At 37.7% G+C, this 22,202-nt stretch overlaps 1 long non-coding RNA gene across 1 annotated transcript; it reads left to right on the top strand.

Annotated features, from left to right (window-relative positions):
• Nucleotides 1–439: 439 nt before the first annotated feature.
• On the top strand, nucleotides 440–17,177 carry LOC141508553 (uncharacterized). The gene is made up of 4 exons (XR_012474459.1): nucleotides 440–1,459; nucleotides 11,226–11,321; nucleotides 13,845–14,485; nucleotides 15,520–17,177. It is a non-coding gene; the product is annotated as an uncharacterized LOC141508553 (long non-coding RNA).
• The last annotated feature ends 5,025 nt before the right edge of the window (nucleotides 17,178–22,202 follow it).

Genomic DNA, 22,202 nt, shown 5'->3' on the forward strand with positions numbered 1-22,202 from the left:
CCTGTTGTCCCTTTCAATTATAGATCTAGGCAGTTAAGAAGCTTGTTGAAGTGTTGGGATTAGAATCACGAAGAGTCAGGTTCAAACTTGAATTGCTCCCTGAACAGCTAAGGGACTAAATTCACAGATTAAGTCAGAATCTCCATGCTGCTCTTTCATCTATAAAATGGAGATAATCAGACCCTTGGTCCCAATGGATATGATTGTTATAAAGCCCACAGACAATAGGAACAAAGGACAGCCACAAAGCAAAATTAGATATTATTTAAATTAAAAAAATCTACTTCAGAGAAGAAATATGAAACCTCTCTCCTCCCATTGGCATGCACCTTTGTTCAGATCTCTAATTCCAGGAATATGGAACAGGGAATATAATATGAATTTTTTGATTATTGATTGTCTTTTTTTCTCCCTTTTCTTCCTCTTTTTCTTTCTTCTTTTTAAATTTTTTGTTTAAGGGCTGCTCTGTAGGAGAAGGAAACACATAGGAGAAACCTAAGCCATGTGAAACCACAAACATCAGTAACAACAGATTTTAATATATATGTGTAACAACCCCTTGGGCCCCACTCATACCCCCTTCCCCCTAGACTCTAGGGATCATCCTGTCTTATCCCACTGTGTCCTTCCACCTTAACCATTAGTCACCTGAGCATTTAGGTTTTTAATAAGGTATTCTCTCAAAAACACAGCAGGAAAGTTCAGCCATTTCTAAGAAGGGAGCATTTAATCCCATCAAAGATAAGGTACAAGTGAAGTTTAGAGAGAAGCAGAATTCTTGGCTCTCTAAGAAGGAAAACAAAATTCAGTTTTATGTGAATAGTAATAATCCAAAGTGACTTTATGACACTCTGAAGGCTATTTATGGGACAAAAACATATGGTACATCTCAACTGCTCAATGATGATGGAATCACATTGATTAGTGATAGGGACATGATCCTAGAGAGAGATGGACTGAACACTTCCATAGCACTCCGAACAGACCATGATCAATCGATGCAGAAGCCATTTGAACTTCAAGCCAATCACTTTTTAGCTGAATGTCTGACTGAAGAAAAGGTTCTGAATGCTATTAGGCTCCCTTAATGTAGCAAATCTCCTGGTGCTGAGTCTATTCCATCTGAATTCTATAAGGAGGGAGGGGGGTCCATTGTTCATACAAAAACTGACTGCAATTTTCCAGGTTATATGGCATGAAGGGGTTATCCTCCAAGAATTCAAAGATGCTTCCATCATCCATCTCTATAAAGGTAATGTGAATAGATTGTCCTGTGACAATCACGGGGGTATTTCTCTTTTAGTCTTTGCTGGTGAGATTCTTGACAGAATCCTTCTCAGTTGGTTGATCCTTCATCTGGAAGATGGTCACCTCCCTGAGGGCAAGTGTGACTTCAGAATAATCAATATGGTGTTTGCTGCCTGACAACTCCAGGAAAACTGCCAGCAGCAAAACAGAGGTCTGTATAGAATGTTTGTAGATCTGACTAAAGCCTTTGATACAATCAGTCATGAGGTTTGTTTTTTGTTTTTTGTTTTTTAAGTTTTTGCAAGGCAGTGGGGCTAAGTGACTTGTCTGGGTTCACACAGCTAGGTAATTAGTAAGTGTCTGAGGCCTGATTTGAATTTAGGTCCTCCTGACTCCAGGACTAGTGCTCTATTCACTGCACCACTTAGCTGCCCCAGTCGTGAAGTTTTTTGGAATTCCATGATGGTGTGCTTGCTTGGGTTCTAGATATTGGATGATGCTCTTGAGATTTCCCAGTCACCAGTGGAGTGAAACAACGATGTGCCCTTGCTCCCCATGTGTTTTAGAGAAATTATTATTCCTTTCATAATGTCCCCCATTTTGATCACAGCTGACATTATAATATAAAAATAGATCAACTAAAGAGATGCAGACCTAGGGTAGAAAAATGGCAGTCAACAAACATAAGGTCAATCTAAGAGGGGGAATAAGGATTGGAAAACTCATTTGCAGAGTCAAGGGGAGTGTTACAGAGATCAAAAGACAAAGCAGGAAGTCTTCTTTGATTGTATAACCTGTATAAATAATACAAAAGGAAAAAGGAAAAATTAATAATAACATAAATTTCTGATCCATTCCTTTTGGAGATAATCTAAAACTGGACAATTATTTCTTTTGGAGATATTTGATGCAATTCTTTTTGGATCTCTGAAGTCATCAATGACCAGGCTTTTCCAAATGCACTCAGTTGACTTGTAGTACTTTAGTACTAGGAAATGAAACTGGAATTTTTTAGATTCTGACAATTTACATTCAATTAAAAATAGGAATCATTCTAGTTTTGCTTTTAACATTATTTTATTCTTTTAAATCATCCATACCCCATTTGTAGGATACTATTTCCACTTAAATTTTTCTTCTTTAAAATATTTTAAAATAAACTACAGCAACAAGTGGCTGATGACAGATATCAAAGTATATATAACCTAGCTGGCTATTAGAACATGGCACAAATGTAGATCAAATGACTTAATTTTAATATCAATCACCTAACTTGATTATAGCAATTTACCATAAAGATCACAGACATAAGCAAAGAAAAATTCCTTTATTTATTTGGATGTCCATTTCTAGGAAGAGGGCCCATAGGTAGTCAAATGCCTTAAGTCAGACTTCAAAATCTGGAAGGTGGAACATTTTCCAAATATCACCTTTAGGAAACCAAGTCGGAAAGTGTCCAACCTCAGATTGCACTAAAAAGCCACCATTTCAGCTCTCATTCCAATGTGCCTGTCTCCTTCAGTGTTCAACTCCCATTAGGTTTTCTAACTATTTATAGACTATGACCCACCCATGCTTCTTTGATACCTGCATTTCAGACTCAAGATAGAAGACCAATTTTCAGTTTCATGAAGTCTTTAATGGCAATATCCTATAATCATACATAGATTTAGCTCTCAACTTTATAGTCTAAAGAATCACCCAATGCCACATAATGATAATAATCTTATAGTGGTAGCAATAAGAAAACAAAGAAAAATACAAAATTTTATCCATGTTGCACAAGTGATTTTAGAACAAAAGATATGAAATGCAAAAATATAATAATCTCAATCTGCCTATTTTATAAAAACAATTTTCTCTATTAACATGCTCATTTATTATCCATGTTCAAATAAACAGAAACAATAAACCATTGCTTTCAGAATCTTGTTTTACAACAACCTTTTAAACTGATTCTTAAAATGTTTGCACATATTTCTATATATAGAGTACCTGGGTTCAAATCCGGTCTCAGACACTTAATAATTACCTAGCTGTGTGGTCTTGGGCAAGCCACTTAACCCCATTTGCCTTGCAAAAATATAAAAAAAAAGAAATGAACCTCCCATGTTGATTACAATCTAAGAGAACAATAGACAGGATGTAAGGAGACCATCCTCCAAGGAAGAGACAAGAGAAGAATTCAGGATGAGTGGGATATTCCCTCTTAAGAGTTAATATTCCTAGTGAAGTCCTCTCAGGGTTAAAAATCATCAAAACAAAGACAGACTATTACTCTTAGACTATTCTTGTAAGGAAGAGGGAGAGAGAGAGACCTTACATTCCAAGCCAGGCACCCTCCCAATTCTGTTAGGAGGGAAATAGTGGACTATTTCCAAAGACACCTTGCATTTTTAGTTAGTCACCTATTTGATGATAATACTATCTTTTTTTGCAAGGCAAATGGGGTTAAGTGGCTTGCCCAAGGCCACAGGCTAGGTAATTATTAAGTGTCTGAGACCGGATTTGAACCCAGGTACTCCTGACTCCAGGGCCAGTGCTTTATCCACTGTGCCACCTAGCCGCCCTGATAATACTGTCTTAACTGGGAGAACAGTAGACCATTCCCATGAGAAAAACCTTGCATTCCAATGAAGCTCAGAAGACTCCTCTTGTTTGATGATAAATAGACTGTTAGTTCAATAAGATAGTTATAATCCTGAAGGTTTTTCTCACCATTTGGATGGTGAGGTAATAATTTATGAAAACCTTTCATTTTTTTCTTTATTGCTAGGATAGATTTTCACAAGTAGAATGCAACTCTGAAGACTAACCACTGAATCGGCAGAAAGTAATGATAGGGAGGAGGAGGGGATCATGTTAGGATATATCATTTTGCTTCACTGTCAATTCAGGGCAGCTACTTGATCATCATTACCTTTGTGAGACTTGGAGTGTTCACTTTTCTCTAGAAAAGCCCAAATAAACTTTCTTTTTGCTCAGAGGAGTCTCTAAATTTTTAAAGTAGATTTTTATCCCACATAAGGAAGAGATACAATGATGACAATCCTTGTACATCCATTTCAGATAGAAATATTGTGTCATTTCCTATGTTCATGTCACTAAGGAGGTTAATGACTTTTTGCATTTCCAAATGGTATAAGAACTCTCTCACTGTTCCAGTTTCTTGGAAAACCATCATGGGATGGTCTCCAGTACCTATAGGTTTTATTTGGTAAATCCCAGAGAATAAAACTTCATGGTTTTCAAATTATTTTTTTCTGTTATATTGCTTTAGCTCTATGTTGATAATTAATATAATTTTAATTATTAATTTTAATTAATATAATTTTAGAATTCATTTTTGTGTTATTGTTCAGACAATGTTTTGAAAAGAAAACAGACTTTTCCTCCTGGCAACACTACAAGAAGGGATTCCTAGAAAACCAGGATAGTTTTTGAGCCTCACCCAGTGGTCTTATCTGAAAGTGAGATTTCTTTACTTTTCAAACCTAACTGCTCTAGTCTGAACTGTTGTTTTTCAAGTTGAAGTTTCTCTGGAAGGTTACTTTTTGGTTTAGGGAATTCTCACAGGTTAGTGAGAATTGCTTTGGTTTTTAGTGGTTGGGTGGGCACTGAAGTCTTTTTCTATATCCAAGTGTAATCTTTCTTTGGTGATGGTCAAACCTCTGACACTTTTTTTTGGTAAAGTGAGAGGAATTTTGTCTGGCACCTATGTCATATACCCAGTGTTATAGTATATGTTTTTGGCTTAATATCTTATTGTGTCTGTTGGTGTTTGGTTTTATGTGTAGTTATTGCAGCTTAATTGCTTGTTGTATCTGATCATGGGACAATTTAAATTTAGGATTAGACATCCAGTGGAAAGGACTCCTGCTTTCTATATGACTAAGCATTATGACTCTAATGACTATGCATTTTGTCAGCATTGGTGTAAACTAACAAGCGATGATCCTATATTATGTTGCTCTAGAAGGAGCTAAATTGAACTCTTAAAACAAAATTAATTTTAAAAACTAATAAGACTTTTGATAAGGAATATGAATGTTTCCATCACTGGTTTAGTGAGATGCTATAAAGAGAGCACAAAGTTGAAATTTCTTCACTTATGACTCATTAAAAGGTATTAATTCCACCTGTTTCTTTTTCCTCCTCAACCCCTCCACTTACGTAGCTATCAAAGTCTTCCAAACTTACTCTTTCAGCTTGTCTTCCTTTTTCAACTTCTGATACCTCCCCCACTCATTGCCCTCTTTATCTCCTAAAGACTCTGATTTTAGGGGATCTATCCCATCTGCAAACTTGGGTCAATCTTAATCCTAATAAAATCCCATTGTTATCTGCTCCCTTCTATCCTTCCTTCCTAGTCCTAGGGAAACCTCTGCCTCTTTTTCCTCCTCCTTCTGCTGAAAGTTATCCTCACTTCTCACTCATTCTTCCTTCTCCTTTTCCTTCTCCTTCTCCCTCTCATTTTTCTTCTTCTCTTCCTGGTCCTTACAATCTCCCTCACTCTCATCTTTTTCTTCTCTTCCTTGTTAGTATCCCTTGTTCTCTCCTCTTTCTATTTCCCCCTCATCTTTATCCCAGTAGTATTTCCTCTTCTCTTTGTTCTCTAATTTCTTCCCCTTTCTCTCTCTCTCTCTCTCTCTCTCTCTCTCTCTCTCTCTCTTTGGTTTTTTGCAAGGCAGTGGGGTTAAGTGACTTACCCAAGGGTCACACAGCTAGGCAATCTGATCAGTCTTAAAAAGCCTGAATAACAACAACAACAACAACAACAACAATAATAATAATTTAAATAAAAGATCTCTGTGTTTTGCTTCCCCAGCAGCTCTTCTCACCTCTTCTCTGGTCCAGAGAACTGGGAAGAGGTCAATGGGTTTTTCTTGGAATTTGGAAGGCTAGGCCAAAGCCCCCTAAAAATCTCATAACACATGAACTAATGCACAATCTTTTTTCTATTAAGAATTTTCTCTATTTGTATTGGAACTATATAAAAACATCAGTAATGAAACCTTTCTGGGAGTATGGAACCCAGATTTGAAATGGTTCAGGACTGAATCCTAGAATCATGAAACAGTGTTAGTTTGATGAGTTCTTATGAAATACTCAAGTGTTAGGTTTCAGAATAAAAGCTGAAAATCTTATCCTGATATCAATTGTTTTTCAGTTAGAAACTACAGAAAGAAAAGTTTGATTTTTTTTTTTGGTTTTGTTTTTGTAGGAAAAAAATGAGAGGAATATGTTTATCAGGGGTTGAGTACTATACATCTGGATTTGGTTTGATTTAATCTAAAATTTAGTTCTGAAAGGAAAAGGAACAAGACTACCTAAATTAAGAAATGTATTACAGCTATGATTTTCTGTGTGTTACTAAACATACACACACACACACACACACACACACACACATATATATATATAATGTATATATTATTAAGTTGAAAATATTTTAAGTTTTAAGGTACATAATTGTAATCATGGTATATTATGACTTTCCTAAATGTTGTACTGTTAAGAAATATTGGTTCATTTAAGGATTTAATTTAGGATTATTGCTAGTGATTAAGTTAAGATAAAGAGTAATGTAGTGAGTGAACTTTGTTTTTGCCTGTGTTCCATCTAGCTTAAGCAAACAGGTCTTTTCATGGAGTCTATTTATTTATTTATTTTTGAAGATTGGATAAGATATGTCTATTACTTTACAAGTTCAAAATTATTGTGTTTTTTAACCTTAGAAATATTTATTGTTGATTTAAAAATAATGATAATAATAACTCAGAACAAGACTGTCCTGTAAAAGTTTTGCTATGTGATTTTTATGTGGTCTGCTAAAATTTCAAATTTGTAAGTTAATTTATTGCAATAATAAGATGATATTGATTATGGTTGTCATAGAAAAGTTTCTGTTTTTTTAACTGTACTATTTGTGAAATAATTAGGTATAGGGTTAATATTAAAAGCACTTACTATAATATTTGCAAGTAGAAAAGTTTTTGCAATTCCTTGGCATAAGTAAGAGTTATATTGGCATTTTGAAATTAAGATGTATAAGATTAAGCTCCTGAAAAATGTCTTTTTTTTAATATTAATATATTTTAAAGAGCTTCCTTTCCTGCCCTCTGAGGAAATATAAAGTTTCAATTAGCCCCTTTTTCTTTTGGTCTCCATGTGGCCATTTGACTAAAAAAGGGAAATTGATTGGTATATTATCTGGTATAAGATTTAATATGATTTTTTGGAATGATTTTGTAACAGAAGTTTTATATTTTATATTTTAAGTATGGTATTAGTAATTCTGTAATAATCAAACATATTCCAACCAGTTAACATATAAGTTAGGATTTCTATACTTAAAAAAAGTTTTTTTATTTTTTATTTTCTTTTTACATTTCTGCAATGATATCTAAATGATACCATTGGGTATGTTGTTTGTTACAATTAAATTCAGAACATCTGTAGAAATATATGCAAACTTTTAAAGAATCAGTTAAAATGTTATTTAAAAAAAGGATTGTGGAAACAATAGTTTATTGCTAATGTTTATTTGAACATACATAATAAACGAGTATATTAATAAAGAAAATTGTTTTGTGAAATATGTAGCATGAGATTATTGTATTTTTACATTCCAAATCTTTTGTTGTAAAATCATTTGTGTAACAAGAATAAAATTTTCTGATTTTTTTGTGATATTTTTCTTATTGTTACCACTGTAAGATTAAATTCAATATTTGGTATTGTCTGATTTTTTAGAATGTAAAGTTTATATTTAAATCTATGTCTGAATATTAGGAAATTGTTATTAAAAATTTCATGGGACTGAAAATTGGCCTTTTATCTTGAGTCTGAAATTCAGCTGTCAAAGAAACATGAGTAGGCCACAGTCTATAGAAGCCAGTAAAACCTAATGGGAGTTGAACACTGAAGGTGACAGGCACATTGGAAGGAGAGTTGAAATGGTGGCTTTTCTATGCAATCTGAGGTTGGACAATTTCTGACTATTTTTCCCAAAGATGACATTTGGAAAATGTCTCACCTGGCAGATTCTGAGGTCTGACTTATAACATTTGACTACCTATGAGCCCTCTTCCTGGAATGGACATCCAAATAAATAAAGGAACTTTCTTTTGCTGATGTCTGTGATCTTTATAGTAAATTGCCATAAACAAGTAAGGCGATTAATAGTAAAATTAAGTCATTAGACCTGTATTTATGCTACATTCAAATAGCCAGCTAGGTTATTATATAATTTGGCATCTGTTGTCAGTCATGTGACTGTAGTCTAATTTAAAATATTTTAGAGATAAAAGTTTAAGTGGAAATAGTATCCTCCAAATGGAGTTATAAATGATTTAAAAGGAATAAGATTATGTCAAAAACAAAACTAGGCTGAATTCTGTTTGTAACTGAATATAAATTATCAGGATCTAAGAAGTTCCAGAGTTTTATTTTCTAGTACTAAAGAAGAGATCTACAAGTAAACTGAATGTATTTGGTTTGTTTGTTTGTTTGTTTAGATTTTTGCAAGGCAATGGGGTTAAGTGGCTTACCCAAGGCCACACAGCTAAGTAATTATTAAGTGTCTGAGGCCAGATTTGAACTCAGGTACTCCTGACTCCAGGGCCGGTGCTCTATCCACTGCGCCACCTAGCCGCCCCAAGCTGAATGTATTTGGAGAAGCCTATTCTTTTGCAGAGTCCAGAAAATCAAAAAAGACATCAGATGTTGCTAGAAGAATTGGACTACTTTCAGATGTTTCTAGAAGAAATGAATCAGAAATTTACTATTATTTCTCTTTTGTTCTCTTTCCTTTTGCATTATTTGTATGGGTTATGAATTCAAAGTGTTCTGTTTCCTTTTTATTTTGATTCTATAAATGTGTCATCCATCCTTATACCCCTCCAACCTTCTTAGATTGGCCTTATGTTTGTTACCAGCCCATTCTTCTAGTTATACTAGGTCTACATCTCTTTAGTTGATCTATAGTGAACATAATGACATCAGCTATGATCAAAATGTGGAATATTGTGAAATCAATAATTTCTCCTAAATATATTGTGATAGAATATCAATTTCCTTTAGAGAATACCCGACTTGTATCAGATCACCTTGTGGCCCTAGTTAGAGATTAAGCTCCCCATGTTAATCACAAATCTAGGAGAACAATGCTCAGGATGTAAGGAGATTATCATCCAGGAAGAGAAAAGAAAAGAATTCAGGAAGAGATAGAAAGATGATCATTGTAGTAGATCAGTTGATTTTTCCCATTTCTCAAATATATTAATACAGGACTAAAGAAATGACTTATTAGGGGCGGCTAGGTGGTGCAGTGGATGAAGCACCGGCCCTGGAGTCAGGAGTACCTGGGTTCAAATCTGATCTCAGACACTTAATAATTACCTAGCTGTGTGGCCTTGGGCAAGCCACTTAACCCCGTTTGCCTTGCAAAAACTTAAAAAAAATGACTTATTTTGGATTCAAAGACCATGCCCTTTGAAACAGGAAAGACTAATACGTAGAATGGTAGAATGCCACCTATGTGCAATGAGTACTGTCTTAGCCACACCTTGGAGGGCCACCCATGTGGCAAAGGTATTGGAGAATACCTGGAGCCAGATGCTAAACCACTCTCAGGCACTACCCTTGTTTAACCTACTACCTACCGAAATACTTTTAAGTAAGATCTCCTGGAAGAGAGACTGCTTTTTCTTTCTTTCCTCTCTAGGATGACCACTAAGATGGCCATTGAAGAACTATGGCCTCAGCTCCAAGTGGCCTAACTCACTGGAGTCTAAGCCAGCCAGCTCTTATGGCTGTTTTTCCTTTCTCCCTTTCCCTTAGGTATTCTTGCTTAGAACTTTGTTAATCAGTCTAACCTCAAGCTTCTTATATGCTGCTTAATGTTTCTTCAGGGAAAAAAAAAAACCCAAAACTTTAATCTGTGAAGTTTTCAGACTTGTGAAATAAAAATCCTGAGCTTTCTACCTCCAGGGCCAGTGGGAGTTTTTTCCACTTTCAAGAGTTCTCATTTTTATGATGACTCATCAATTTCTTCCACGTCAGTATAAGAAATCACTCATTTTCCCAATTTCTTTGTGACATCATGTCTCCATTACTATAGATTTTGTTTGATAAATCCCAGAGAATAAAATTTCATATCAAATTTATATTTTTCTGTTATATTGTTTTAAACCTATATTTCTGAGGTTCTCACAGTGTTCACAAGGGCTAGTGGGGGGTTAAGGATGACACCTCAGGTAGAAACCTGGAGGCTTAGTATAGAAAAGTTAGTAAAAGGGGAACTTTGGGGAGGGGTGTGTGATGATAATGAATTCTTTTTGGATGTGCTGAGTTTAAGATGTTTATAGGACACCCAGTTGAAGATGTGTAAAAGGCACTTTGATAATTTAGTTGTTAATTCTTGACTCTACTCGACTCAAAACTAAACTCCAACAAGAAGTGTACTTAGAAGAAAGTCTTGAGGGGGGACACTTTAATTAATGAGTGAGACCTCGATAAAAATCCAGGAAAGGAGTGTGAGAAATAGAACTAGGAGAGAGAAATTTCCCTAACACCTAGAAAGCAGGGAGAGTCAAGGAGGAAAGGTTGAACAACAGCTGCCAGAGGCAGCTCAGAGGTCACTAAGGATAAAGAGTGAGTAAAGGAGCATTAGATTTGGTAATCAGTCAGTTATAGGCAACTTTGGAGGGAACAGCTGTATTTGCAAGTTTTCAGAGAGTTCATAGGGGAATGAAAAGGGAGGAAGTGAGATACCTCCTGAAGATGACTTTCTCAAGGAACTGAATTCCACCACCAAGATTTCTGAATAAATCTTTCACCCCAACATATCCATGTGAGAAGTAATAACTAACCCATTTCAGTCAGGTTAGTTTTCCTTGAAATGATTGAAACCAGCCTCAAGTTTTAATTGCCCCAGGAAACTCAAGTTTCATACACATGAACTATGTTTCCAGGTTTGCAGAGTAGAAAACAGAGAATTCCTAGGTGGACTTTGATGATTTCCTGGCAGACTGCTGTGGCTCTACCAGAGGTCATCACAAATCCAGGAGGTAAGCATCTTAAATGTTGCTTGATCCCCAGGAGGATGCTGAATCCCACTGTTACTTCACTCCAGTGAGAAGACAACCCTGTGGCTTGGGTTGCGGTTACTTACCTGTTCCTTTATCACTCGGTTGTATGGATATAGCCTAATTGGCACAAACAACCTGGAAGGGCAAGGTTCACATTCTTTGTATAGCTCTTTAGTATACCTGATGAGGCACTCCTTTTTATGAAATGTCTGATATGAAGCTCCCCTACTCCCTCTTATGTTGATGGTCTCTAACTTGATGGAAAAGACAGACCCTGCCTTCTGATAGTGGAAAAGAATCCCTCTCCAAAACTATTTTGGAGTCCAATTTACTAGTCAATCCTCCTTGCATATATATGTAATCAGCAAGCTTAGAGAAATTTTAATAAATCTGTATGATCTGTTGTTCTTTGTTCAGACCAAACTCTAGGGGCTAATGTTTGCCCCTTGTTAAGGACAAACGCTGGAAATTAACATCATGTATAATTTCATTCTTTTGTTTTTGGAAGGCAATGGGGTTAAGTGGCTTGCCCAAGGCCACACAGCTAGGTAATATTTGAACCCAGGTACTCCTGACTCCACTGTGTCACCTAGCCGCCCCTAATTCTTTATTAAATGTAAAACTCATTGATGTCATCATTTGTCACCACAAGATTTTGAGGTAAGTAAAATTGATAAAAATATAATGGCTGCTGTCTTCTGACTTGCATATAAATTAGATTTAATCCTGACAGAGTTGCTTGAAAACATAAAATTCCACTAGCAGATTATGGGTTGGGATATTGTGGGATGGCAGTGACATCCTTGCTTGCTTTTCTTTCAGCAAAACCCTCCATCTAGCATATTCCACTGTTCCCAAGTTTGGAACTTTCTCCCTACTTTTTTCCTGGTATCCCTGACTTCTTTGAGATCATATCTAAAGTCCCACCTATTGCAAAAGACCTTTTTTCAGACCCCTTCAATTTTAGTGATTTCTCTCCCAATTATTTTGTATATATATATATATATATATATATATATATATATATATATATATATACTGTTTGCTCATGGAATATTTTTTGTTGTTTTATATATATATACTGTTTGCTCATGGAATATTTTTTGTTGTTCTTTCTTTCTTTGAGGAATGTTAGGTTGTTTTTGGTCTCTATAGGGCAGAGACTGTGTAAGAAAAATATTATAATCTCACCCAAAGATGCCCGGGCCAAGATTATAATGAATAGGACCCCAACTAGCCTAGGTTGTCTTCTGACCTAACACCACTGAGTTTGCACAATAAGATTCATGCAAGGTAAACTGCAAGCCCCCTGTGATTATTAGGGCTTATTAACATAATATGCCTTGTATGATGGGGGGGGGGGATATTAGAGACATGTCCTGGGATGGGAGATCTCTTAGATTGTAACTTTGATGATGGGAGCCTATGAGAATTCAAGAGGGAGGGACAGAAAGTCTTCCAAAACTAAGTAATACTGAACATTGCTGTACTTTGGTATGCTTTACACTAGAGGGCACCCGTGTCTTGCAAGATGCATTAATTAAAAAGTTTAGTTCTTCAATACAGTAGATTTATTTTCATATTTACAATGCTTTGTTTTCCCAGGACTTAGCACAATGCCAAGCAAAAAAATCATTATTTGACCGATTGTTGTCCTTAGCTCTAAAAGGGGTCCAAAATGATGTTACTGTGTTGCAATCAAAGTACTATGTGTTTCACTGTGATTAAATAGACCAAGATGAGCTCACAAGGCTCTACCACAAGTCAGGCACAAATAGTCCATATGAACATCTTCAGTGGAGATGTCTCTACATTTATGTTTTTTCAAATTTCTTTTGAGTAATTGAAATTCGGCTCTATTTGTAGAGGACAGCACCTTCTTTAATGTAGACATACTATGCTGGATGGTCCTAAGGGTCTCCGATATCTGACAATTGATTTCAAAGTTCTTCAAAGATACCTTGAGAATACCCTTGTATCACTTCTTCTGACCTACTCGGGAGCACTTACCTTGATGTATTCTCCATAAAACAATCTTTTAAGCAAACCTACTTCTAATATTTAAATAATGGTCAGTTCAACACAGTTTCACCCTCTGCAGTAGAATTTGAATGCTTGAAAGATCAGTTCAAAATTGGATCTCAGTGTTAAATACCTTATCCTGTCAGGTCATCTTCAGTATCTTCCTAAGATAATTCAAACAGAAGTGATAAAGTTTCCTGGCAGGACACTGGTAGAATGGTTGTTTCATAGGCATACAACAACCTGGTCATCACAATAGCTCTTTCTTTTTCCTTTTTTTCTTTTTTTTTTGTAAGGTAATAGGGTTAAGTGAATTGCTCAAGGTCACATAGGGAATTATTAAGTGTCTAAGGTCACATGTGAGCTCAGGTCCTCTTGTCTCCAGGGATGGTGTTCTATCCACAGCACCAACTAGCTGCCCCTTCAACAACTCTTTGTAGGCAAACTAATACCTTTTTTGCTCCACTCTTTTCTTTGCAGCCTCCCAAACACTGAACCTACTTTGGCAATGCATGAGTCAACCTCAGCATCAACTTAGTAAATGCTAATTAACTGACTTTGTACGTTGGATCCCACTTTGTATGTGGGATCTCTGAAAAGGTATTTCAGATGAACTGTACTGAGTGGGCTTTATAGATCGGTCCAGCTTTCCTGGTTGGCCTGGCATAGCCCTCTAGAATCTTTTACTTCAGAGTTGATTATCCTCTCTGAAGACCTGCATGCTCCTGCTGAAATCTCCCTCCGAGCAACTCTTAAACTGAAACAGAATTCAGGAAGTCTCCAGTCTCCAGGATGGAACAGAGGAGAGAAATGGTCACTTCTCCAGATTGTTGGCCAATGACATGCTCAAGGAGGAAATGGAAATGTAGAAGGGACCAGAGATTCTAGATTCTCTCTGGCTTGTCTTATCATCCCAAAACCCAACTTTTTATGTTGGGGATGGGATGGGGAAAGAGATCTTCCCTTTCCCTGTTTGCAAGAAGCCCAAGAAGACCTGAAACAAGACAGAAATGGCTCAGCTTCCTAATTATATTGGACCCCCCTTTGCCTTCCTGTAGCAATAAAGCTTAGAAGATTCTCAAAATGGTGATCTATAGGGGAGCTGAAGTTCACCAGGAGATGTAAGTGGATCCCTGTTTCTTTTCTCTCCTTTTTATAGAGTAAAAAAAAACCCACTGCAATTTATGTGCTGACAATGAAACACAATCAATTTTCTTTTAAGGGTTAGTAATAACTTGATAAAGGAAATGTAATATCTTTTTTAGATGAAAAAATAAAACCATCTAAGATAAATTACTTTTTAAATAACAGAACATTGTAAAAGTAATTAAGATGATTATCTAAAGGATAAGAGAATGGACTTGAGATTTCTCTGGTGTGAGCAATTTTGAATTTCACTGGTCTTGACAATTCTGGAGGAGGAACCTCTGTTAGCAATACTGTTATAGGCCTCCTCTGTGCTAATTTTATTTAGCAAGCACTGAAAGGTAGGTGACTAGACCAGTGTCACACAGTAAGGATGTTTGAAAATAAAAGTGGAAAAGGATCCATCTGAACCAAGTTAGAGAGAAAATAAATTCAATGATAAAAACATATAATGTTAAAGATATGCTTTTTTAAAAAATAGAAATAAGTTGTTTTCTGAAATAATTTTTTTTAGGTTTTTGCAAGGCAAATGGGGTTTAGTGGCTTGCCCAAGGCCACACAACTAAGTAATTATTAAGTGTCTGAGACCAGATTTGAACCCAGGTACTCATGACTCCAGGGCCCATGCTTTATCTACTGCGCCACCTAGTCATCCCCTCTGAAATAATTTTAATTTGAATTATTGCTAGTTGTTTTCAGTCATGTCTGACAGCCTTTGGAATTTTCTTTTTTTGCAAGGCAATGGGGTTGAGTGACTTGCCCAAGGTCACACAGCTAGGTGATTAGTTGTCTGATGCTAGATTTGAACTCAAGTCCTCTTGTGTCCTGTACCACTTAGCTGCCCCTGGAATATTCTTTGGAAATATACTGGAATGCTTTGCCATTTCCTTCTCCAATTAATTTTGAGAACCTGTGACACACAGGGTTATGTGACTTGCCCAGGGTCACAGAGCTAGCAAGTGTCTGAGGTCATATTTGAACTCAATTAAGTGACTTTTCCTGATTCTAGGCCCAGGGTTCCATTCATTGTTCTACCTTGCTGCCATCAAATTGAATTGAAAAGGCCCACTTCAACTGCTCAAATAAAAAACCTCCAGCTTTGGAAAACTATGGAAAGAATTATATGAATTGATGGTGAATGAAGGAAGCAGAACCAAGAGAACAATGTACACATTAACAACAACATTATGAGATGATCAGCCTTGATGGAAGCAGCTTCTCTCAACAGTTCAGAGAGTTAGGACAACCCTGAGAGACCTGATATGGACAATGCAATCCACATCCAGAATAAAAACAGAATCTGAATGTATATTATGTTCACTTTTTTCCAAACTTCTCATATTTTTCCTTCTTATCTCATGGTTTTCTTTCTTTCCCCTTAGTTCTATTTCCTCATATACAAAATAACTAATATTTAAATATGTTAAATGCAAATGTATATGTACAATTTTTGCCTCATAACAAGTTCACTACCATGAGAAGGATGGAGGGAAGGAAAGGTAGTTAAAAAATATGTAACTCATAAATTTGCAAATGAATGAATGTTGAAAAACAACCATAGCATGTAATTGGAAAAATAAAATAAAATTTCACTTAAAATATAAAAAGTTTCCTGGAAGAGGGTGAAACTTCACGAAGAGACACAGACTCTGGCAATAGGTTAGAAATGAGGGGGACCTGGAGTCCCTACCTGGGTTCTAAGGAGGTTCCTGCTGCCTTCAGGATATGATTCTTAGAGAAAGTTCCAGATATCCCCCTTTAGTTTCAGGTTCTCAGTCTTAGAATCTCAGTTCACCAGGAGCAGGAGCATGGGAAGGAGTTTGCCATAATCAGGCCAGAGGAACTAGAGAAAATGAGGCAGTGACAGAGAGCAAGGCTAGTGGCTAGCACCTGGGACCAGGTTGATTCAATGAGCAGAGAAGGGAGACAGATGAGGGAAAGTCCAACCACAGCTAGAAAACATTGGTTAAAATTATTTATTCAAGGGGCGGAGCCAAGATGGTGACATGAAGAGATCGAGTCTTAGGAGCTCTCTGATAAAAACTCATAAACTAAGGACTCTAATTAAACTTTCGAGAGACAGAACCCACAAAGGGACCCAGTGAGGCAGTTCTCCTACTTAAGGTAACCTGGAAAAGAGCAGAAAGGCTCTGCTCCCCGGGGTCAGAGGGGCAGCCAGCCAGAGGGGTGGCCCGCCAGAGCCAAAGAACTTCAGCCTCCCCGAGGCAGCCCCAGGGTGCTGGGAGCTGCGGCTCACAGCAGTGGGGGAGTCTCCTGAGCTTCACCCCGGGGAGCACCTGCACAAAGTGGGGGAACAGCAGAGGACCTCTGCCAGAGGGAGCATGTGGAGCCCAGCCCTCAGGGCACACAGCAAGCAGCTTGGTCTTTTGGCAGCCCAAATCCAGGAAACAGAAGCAGGGGGAGTGGGTAAGCAGGAGCCCCCAGGGCATGACCCCATTGAGCTGAGGGAGGGGAGTGAAGAGAGAGAGACTGCTGAGCTCTGTCCTCTGCCCCAGGAACAGGACTCTGGGGCTCTGACCACATTCAGATCTTGATCACAGTCTAGGCCCCCCCCATAGAACAGCAGGGCCCCCCCCACCTCAGCCCCGTGGCAGAGGGGGGTGCTTATGGTCATTCACAGACCAGGAGGGAGGACAGAACCTCACACACTGAGACCCTTGTGGGAGTGTCCCAAAAGCTCAGGAAGCATCCCAAAAAACAGGCTTAGGCTGGGAAAATGAACAAGCAAAGAAACAAGAGGAAGACCATTGAGAAATATTTTGCAAATGAGCCCAAGAAGGATCAAAATACTCAGTCTGAAGATGAGGAAGCACAAGCTCCTGCATCTAAAGACTCCAAGAAAAACAGAAATTGGGCTCAGGCTATGATAGAGCTCAAAAAAGACTTTGAAAATAAATGAGGGAGTAAGAAGAAAAACTGAGAAAAGAAAGGCGAGAGATGCAGGAAAAACATGAAAATGAAGTCAGCAGCTTAGTCAAGGAAATCAAAAAAAATGCTGAAGAAAATAGCATACTAAACAACAGCTTAGGTCAAATGGATAAAACAGATCAAAAAGTTATTGAGGAGAAGAATGCTTTAAAAAGCAAAATTGGCCAGATGGAAAAAGAGATAAGAAAACTCTCTGAGGAGAACAAATCCTTCAGACAAAGAATAGAATTCAGGGAGATTGATGAATTTACCAGAAACCAGGAATCAATACTTCAAAACCAAAAAAATGAAAAATTAGAAGAAAATGTGAAATATCTCATTGAAAAAAACAACTGATATGGAAAACAGACTTAGGAAAGATAACTTGAAAATTATTGGAATACCTGAAAGTCATGATCAGGAAAAGAGCCTTGATATCATTTTCAAAGAATTACTACAGGAAAATTGCCCCACTATCCTAGAAGCAGAGGGCAAAATAGAAATGGAGAGAATCCACCAATCCCCCCCGAGAAAGAGATCCCAAAAAACCAACCCCTAGGAATATTATAGCCAAGTTCCAGAACTCCCAAGTCAAAGAGAAAATATTACAAGCAGCCAGAAGGACACAGTTCAAATATCGTGGAGCTGCAGTCAGGATCACATAGGATTTAGCAGCAACTACATTGGAAGCTCATAGGGCTTGGAATGTAATATACCGGAAGGCAAAAGAGCTTAGAATGCAGCCAAGAATAAACTACCCAGCAAGGATGAATGTCCTCTTCCAGGGAAAAAGATGGACTTTCAATGAACCAGGGGACTTTCAAAGGTTCCTTTTGGAATGGCCAGAGCTGAACAGAAGGTTTGATCTTCAGATACAGGACTCAGGTGAAGCATAGAGATTGGAGGAGAGGGGGGAAATATGAGAGACTTAATGAGGATGAACTGCATGTATAGAAAAATGATACTGATAATATTCATATGAACCATCTCAGTTAATAGAGCAGATAGAGGGAGCTTTTATAGTTGAAGCACAGGAGAAAGCTGAATTCGAAGATAAAATATGGTGTAAAAATGGAGTCAGTAGGAAAAAAAGGGAAATGGAATGGGAGAAAGAAAAAGGGGGAATAGTCCAAGATATTTCACATAATAAGATTTTTTTTATTACAATGAGCTATTGCAATGATATGGAAGGGGGGAGGCAAGGGGGAATGAGGGAACCTTTGCTCTCATCAGAGATGGTTAGGAGAGGAAACAGCAAATACACTCAATGGGCTATAGACACCTGGAGTAAGAAGGAGGGGGGAGCAGGGGGAAGGGGTGGGGATGTGAATAAAGGAGGAGAGGATGGACCATGGGGGGACAGTGGTCAGATATAACACATTTTCTTTTTTACTTCTTGCAAAGGGCTGGGATTGGATGGCCTGCCCATGATCATAGGGCCAGGTGGATTCTGGGCCTAAGGGGTGGTATGGGGGCTCAGGGCTTCTTGGCCCCAGGACCAGGGATCTGTCTGCTGCGCCACTCAGCGGCCCTACAGCAGAGTCAGAGTGAAAGGAGAGAGAAAATATAGTACATGGTAGTGGAGAAATAAGAAAGGAGGGAGTTGCGATCAGCAATGGCAATGTTGGAAAAATATGGAAGTAACTTTTGTGATGTACTTATCATAAAGAATGTGATCCACTCACAACAGAGTTGATGGTGTTGGAACAAAGACTGAAGCACATTTTTTGTTATTATTATTTGGGGGAGGGTGCAGGGCAAGTGGGGCTGGGTGGCCTGCCTGGGGCCACATAGCAGGGTGATCTTTGGGTGTCGGGCTGAATTTGGACCCAGGTGCTCCTGGCTCAAGGGCCAATGCTCTGTCTGCCACCCAGCCACCTCTACTATTATTACTATTTTATTTTATTTTGGGTCTTTTTTTTTTCCTTCTTTTTGGTTTTTGCAGGGCAGTGGGGATCGGGCGGCTTGCATGTCACATGGCTGGGTGATTATTGGGTTTACGAGGCTGGATATGGACTCGGGTGCTCGTGGCTCCAGGGCTGGTGCTTAGTCCATTGCGCCACCTGGCCATACCTACAATTATTACTATTATTTTTTTAATTTTAATTTTTTTTCCTCTCCCCTTTACTTTTTCACCCAAGCAAGTCTATCTATATTCATGGGGGGAGGGGTATTTTGTTTACTTGTAAACAAGTGTATTTTATTAATGTAAAAAAACATCTGCACAAAATGAGAATAAAAAATAAATTAAAAAATTATTTATTCAAGTTGAAATGACTGAATTCCTTTAATCAGCCTGTGGGTGGGTAGAACTGGGCTAGGGACAAGTAATGGAAATTAGTAACTGCCATCTGTGCCTTTAAGGGAGGTATCAGATTGCTCCATTCCTTTTGTTCTTGGTTAGTCGTTTCAGTTACATCTGAAGCTTTATGACCCATTAGGGGTTTTCTTGACAATGATACTGGATTGCCAAATGGCAAAGTGTTTTGCCATTTCCTTCACCAGTTTATTTGACACATGAAAAAACTGAGGCAAATAAAGTTAAGTGAATTGCCCAATGTTACATAGCTAGTATGTGTCTCAGACTGATTTGAACTCAGCTCTTTCTGATTTCTGGCCCAGCCCTCTATACATTGCACCCTCCCACCCCAGTTTCCCTGTCCCTCTCTGTCCATAGATAACTTTCAAGAGCAGAGGGAGCCCAGGCTTCTGGGCTGGTGTTAGCCTGACCCTTCTACCATTGTTATATAGCTGAGTATTGTAGAAGCAGGGCTGGGGCAGAAAGTCATTAATGAGGCAGGGTCACTGGGGAGTGTGAAGTTTGGTCATCTGGAGAGATGAAGAGACCTGGATGTTGTTTTGTTATAGTTTTCTGCTGAGTGGCATTGGGAAGGATCCAACCAAATCATTGCTGCCGAGGTGGAAGAACAGAGATGGCCTTACATGGAAGTACCTCCCACAATATCTAGACTCCACCAGGACTCTCCTAGGGATGAAATGAATAGAGAATCTATGAGAGTTGAGAGACTTGGCTTCTGGACCTGCTCTGCCATCCTGTGTGGGACACAAGGCAAGGCCACCCCTCTCTCTTTCAATCTCTTCTACTCAATCTCCTGCCTCCTGGTGCTGCTCCACTCCGGGGCCAAGACCTCCAGGATCATGCCACTGGCCTTGGACATCCCTGGAACCCTGCAGCCTCCTTTTCATTGGACCACTGATGCTGTGGGCACAGTAACAACCGCCTTTCCCTACTCCCAAATCCTCTTCTTTCCCTTCTAAATCTGACTCTGAGCATTGTAATCCAATTCAACACTAACCATTGCCTTTGTGACAGTGAACTTTCCTGATTCACCATCTTTAAGTCCTAAGGATGCAGAGAATTATGATGTAGATTTGTGGTTGGAGACAAATTCTGTAATCTTTAATGTTGTTAAATCATGTCAGAGGGTGTAGGGCTCTTTGCTCTTGAGATATAAATTTTCCTCTATTGTTTCTTTGTTAAATGTAAAATTTGTATCCTGCCTCCTCATGCCCAACCCTCAGTCTTTTACCTTCTACTTGGTTTCAGTCACTGAAGTGAGGATAAGGTGGGGGTGGGGGGGAGAAGGAATTTCCATTTTTGCCCTCAGTGTCCAGATAATGGGCAAGATTATAAAACCTGGGCTGGACTTCCTCTCTGTGCTGATCCATTCTCTCTGGCCAGTCAGCTCTCCCTGACAGTCTTTATCTCTGTCTTTATCTCCCTCTGTCATTGTGTCCTGAGCAAATAATGAGACATCATACCAAAATTTATGGGATTCAGCCAAGGCAGTTTTGGGGGAAACTTTATATCTTCAAATGCTTATACGAATAAAATAGAGAAAGAAAAAAAAAATCAGTGAATTGGGTATGCAACTAAAAACTAGATAAAGAACAAATGAAAGACCTCCAATTAAATACCAAATTAGAAATTCTGAAAAGCAAGGGTTAATAAAACTGAAAGCAAGAATATCATTGATCTAATAAATAAAACTAAGAATTGGTTTTTATGAAAAAGCCAATAAAGTATATAATCCTTTGGTTAATATAATTTCAAAAAAGAAAGGAAAATCAAATTACCAGAATCAAAAATGAAAATTTCCTCTAATGAGGAAATTAAAGGAGATAATTCAGAGTTTCTTTGCCAAACCGTGTGTCAATAAATTTGATAGCCTGAGTGAAGTGGATGAATATTTACAAAAATACAAACTGTCCTGATTAACAGATGGGAAAATAACATACTTAAATAACCCATTTCAGGAAAAGAAATTGAAGAAGCCATCAATAAACTCCCTAAGAAAAAGTCTCCATGTTCAGATGGATTTACAAGTGAATTATACCAAACATATAAAGAAGAATTAATTCCTATTTTATATAGTTTGCATAAAAAATAGTTCTACTAAATTCCTTTTAAGACACCAACATGGTGCTGACATTTAAACCAGAAAGAACCAAAACAAAGAAAATTATAGACCAATAATCTTAATGAACATTGATATAAAAATCTTAAATAAAATTTTAGCAAGGAGTTTACAGCAAGTTATTGCTAGGAGAATACACCATGATTATGTAGGATTTATACCAGGTAGGCAGGGATGGTTCAATATTAGAAAAACACTCAACATTCTTGAACAATTCAGTAGCAAACCCATCAGAAATCATGTGAACATCTCAATAATGATGGAACTGCCAATGATAAAATACATCCATCCCTATTAAAAATGACAGAAAATTTAGGAAGAGATG

Source organism: Macrotis lagotis, chromosome 1, assembly GCF_037893015.1.
Source record: "Macrotis lagotis isolate mMagLag1 chromosome 1, bilby.v1.9.chrom.fasta, whole genome shotgun sequence".
NCBI lineage: Eukaryota > Metazoa > Chordata > Mammalia > Peramelemorphia > Peramelidae > Macrotis > Macrotis lagotis.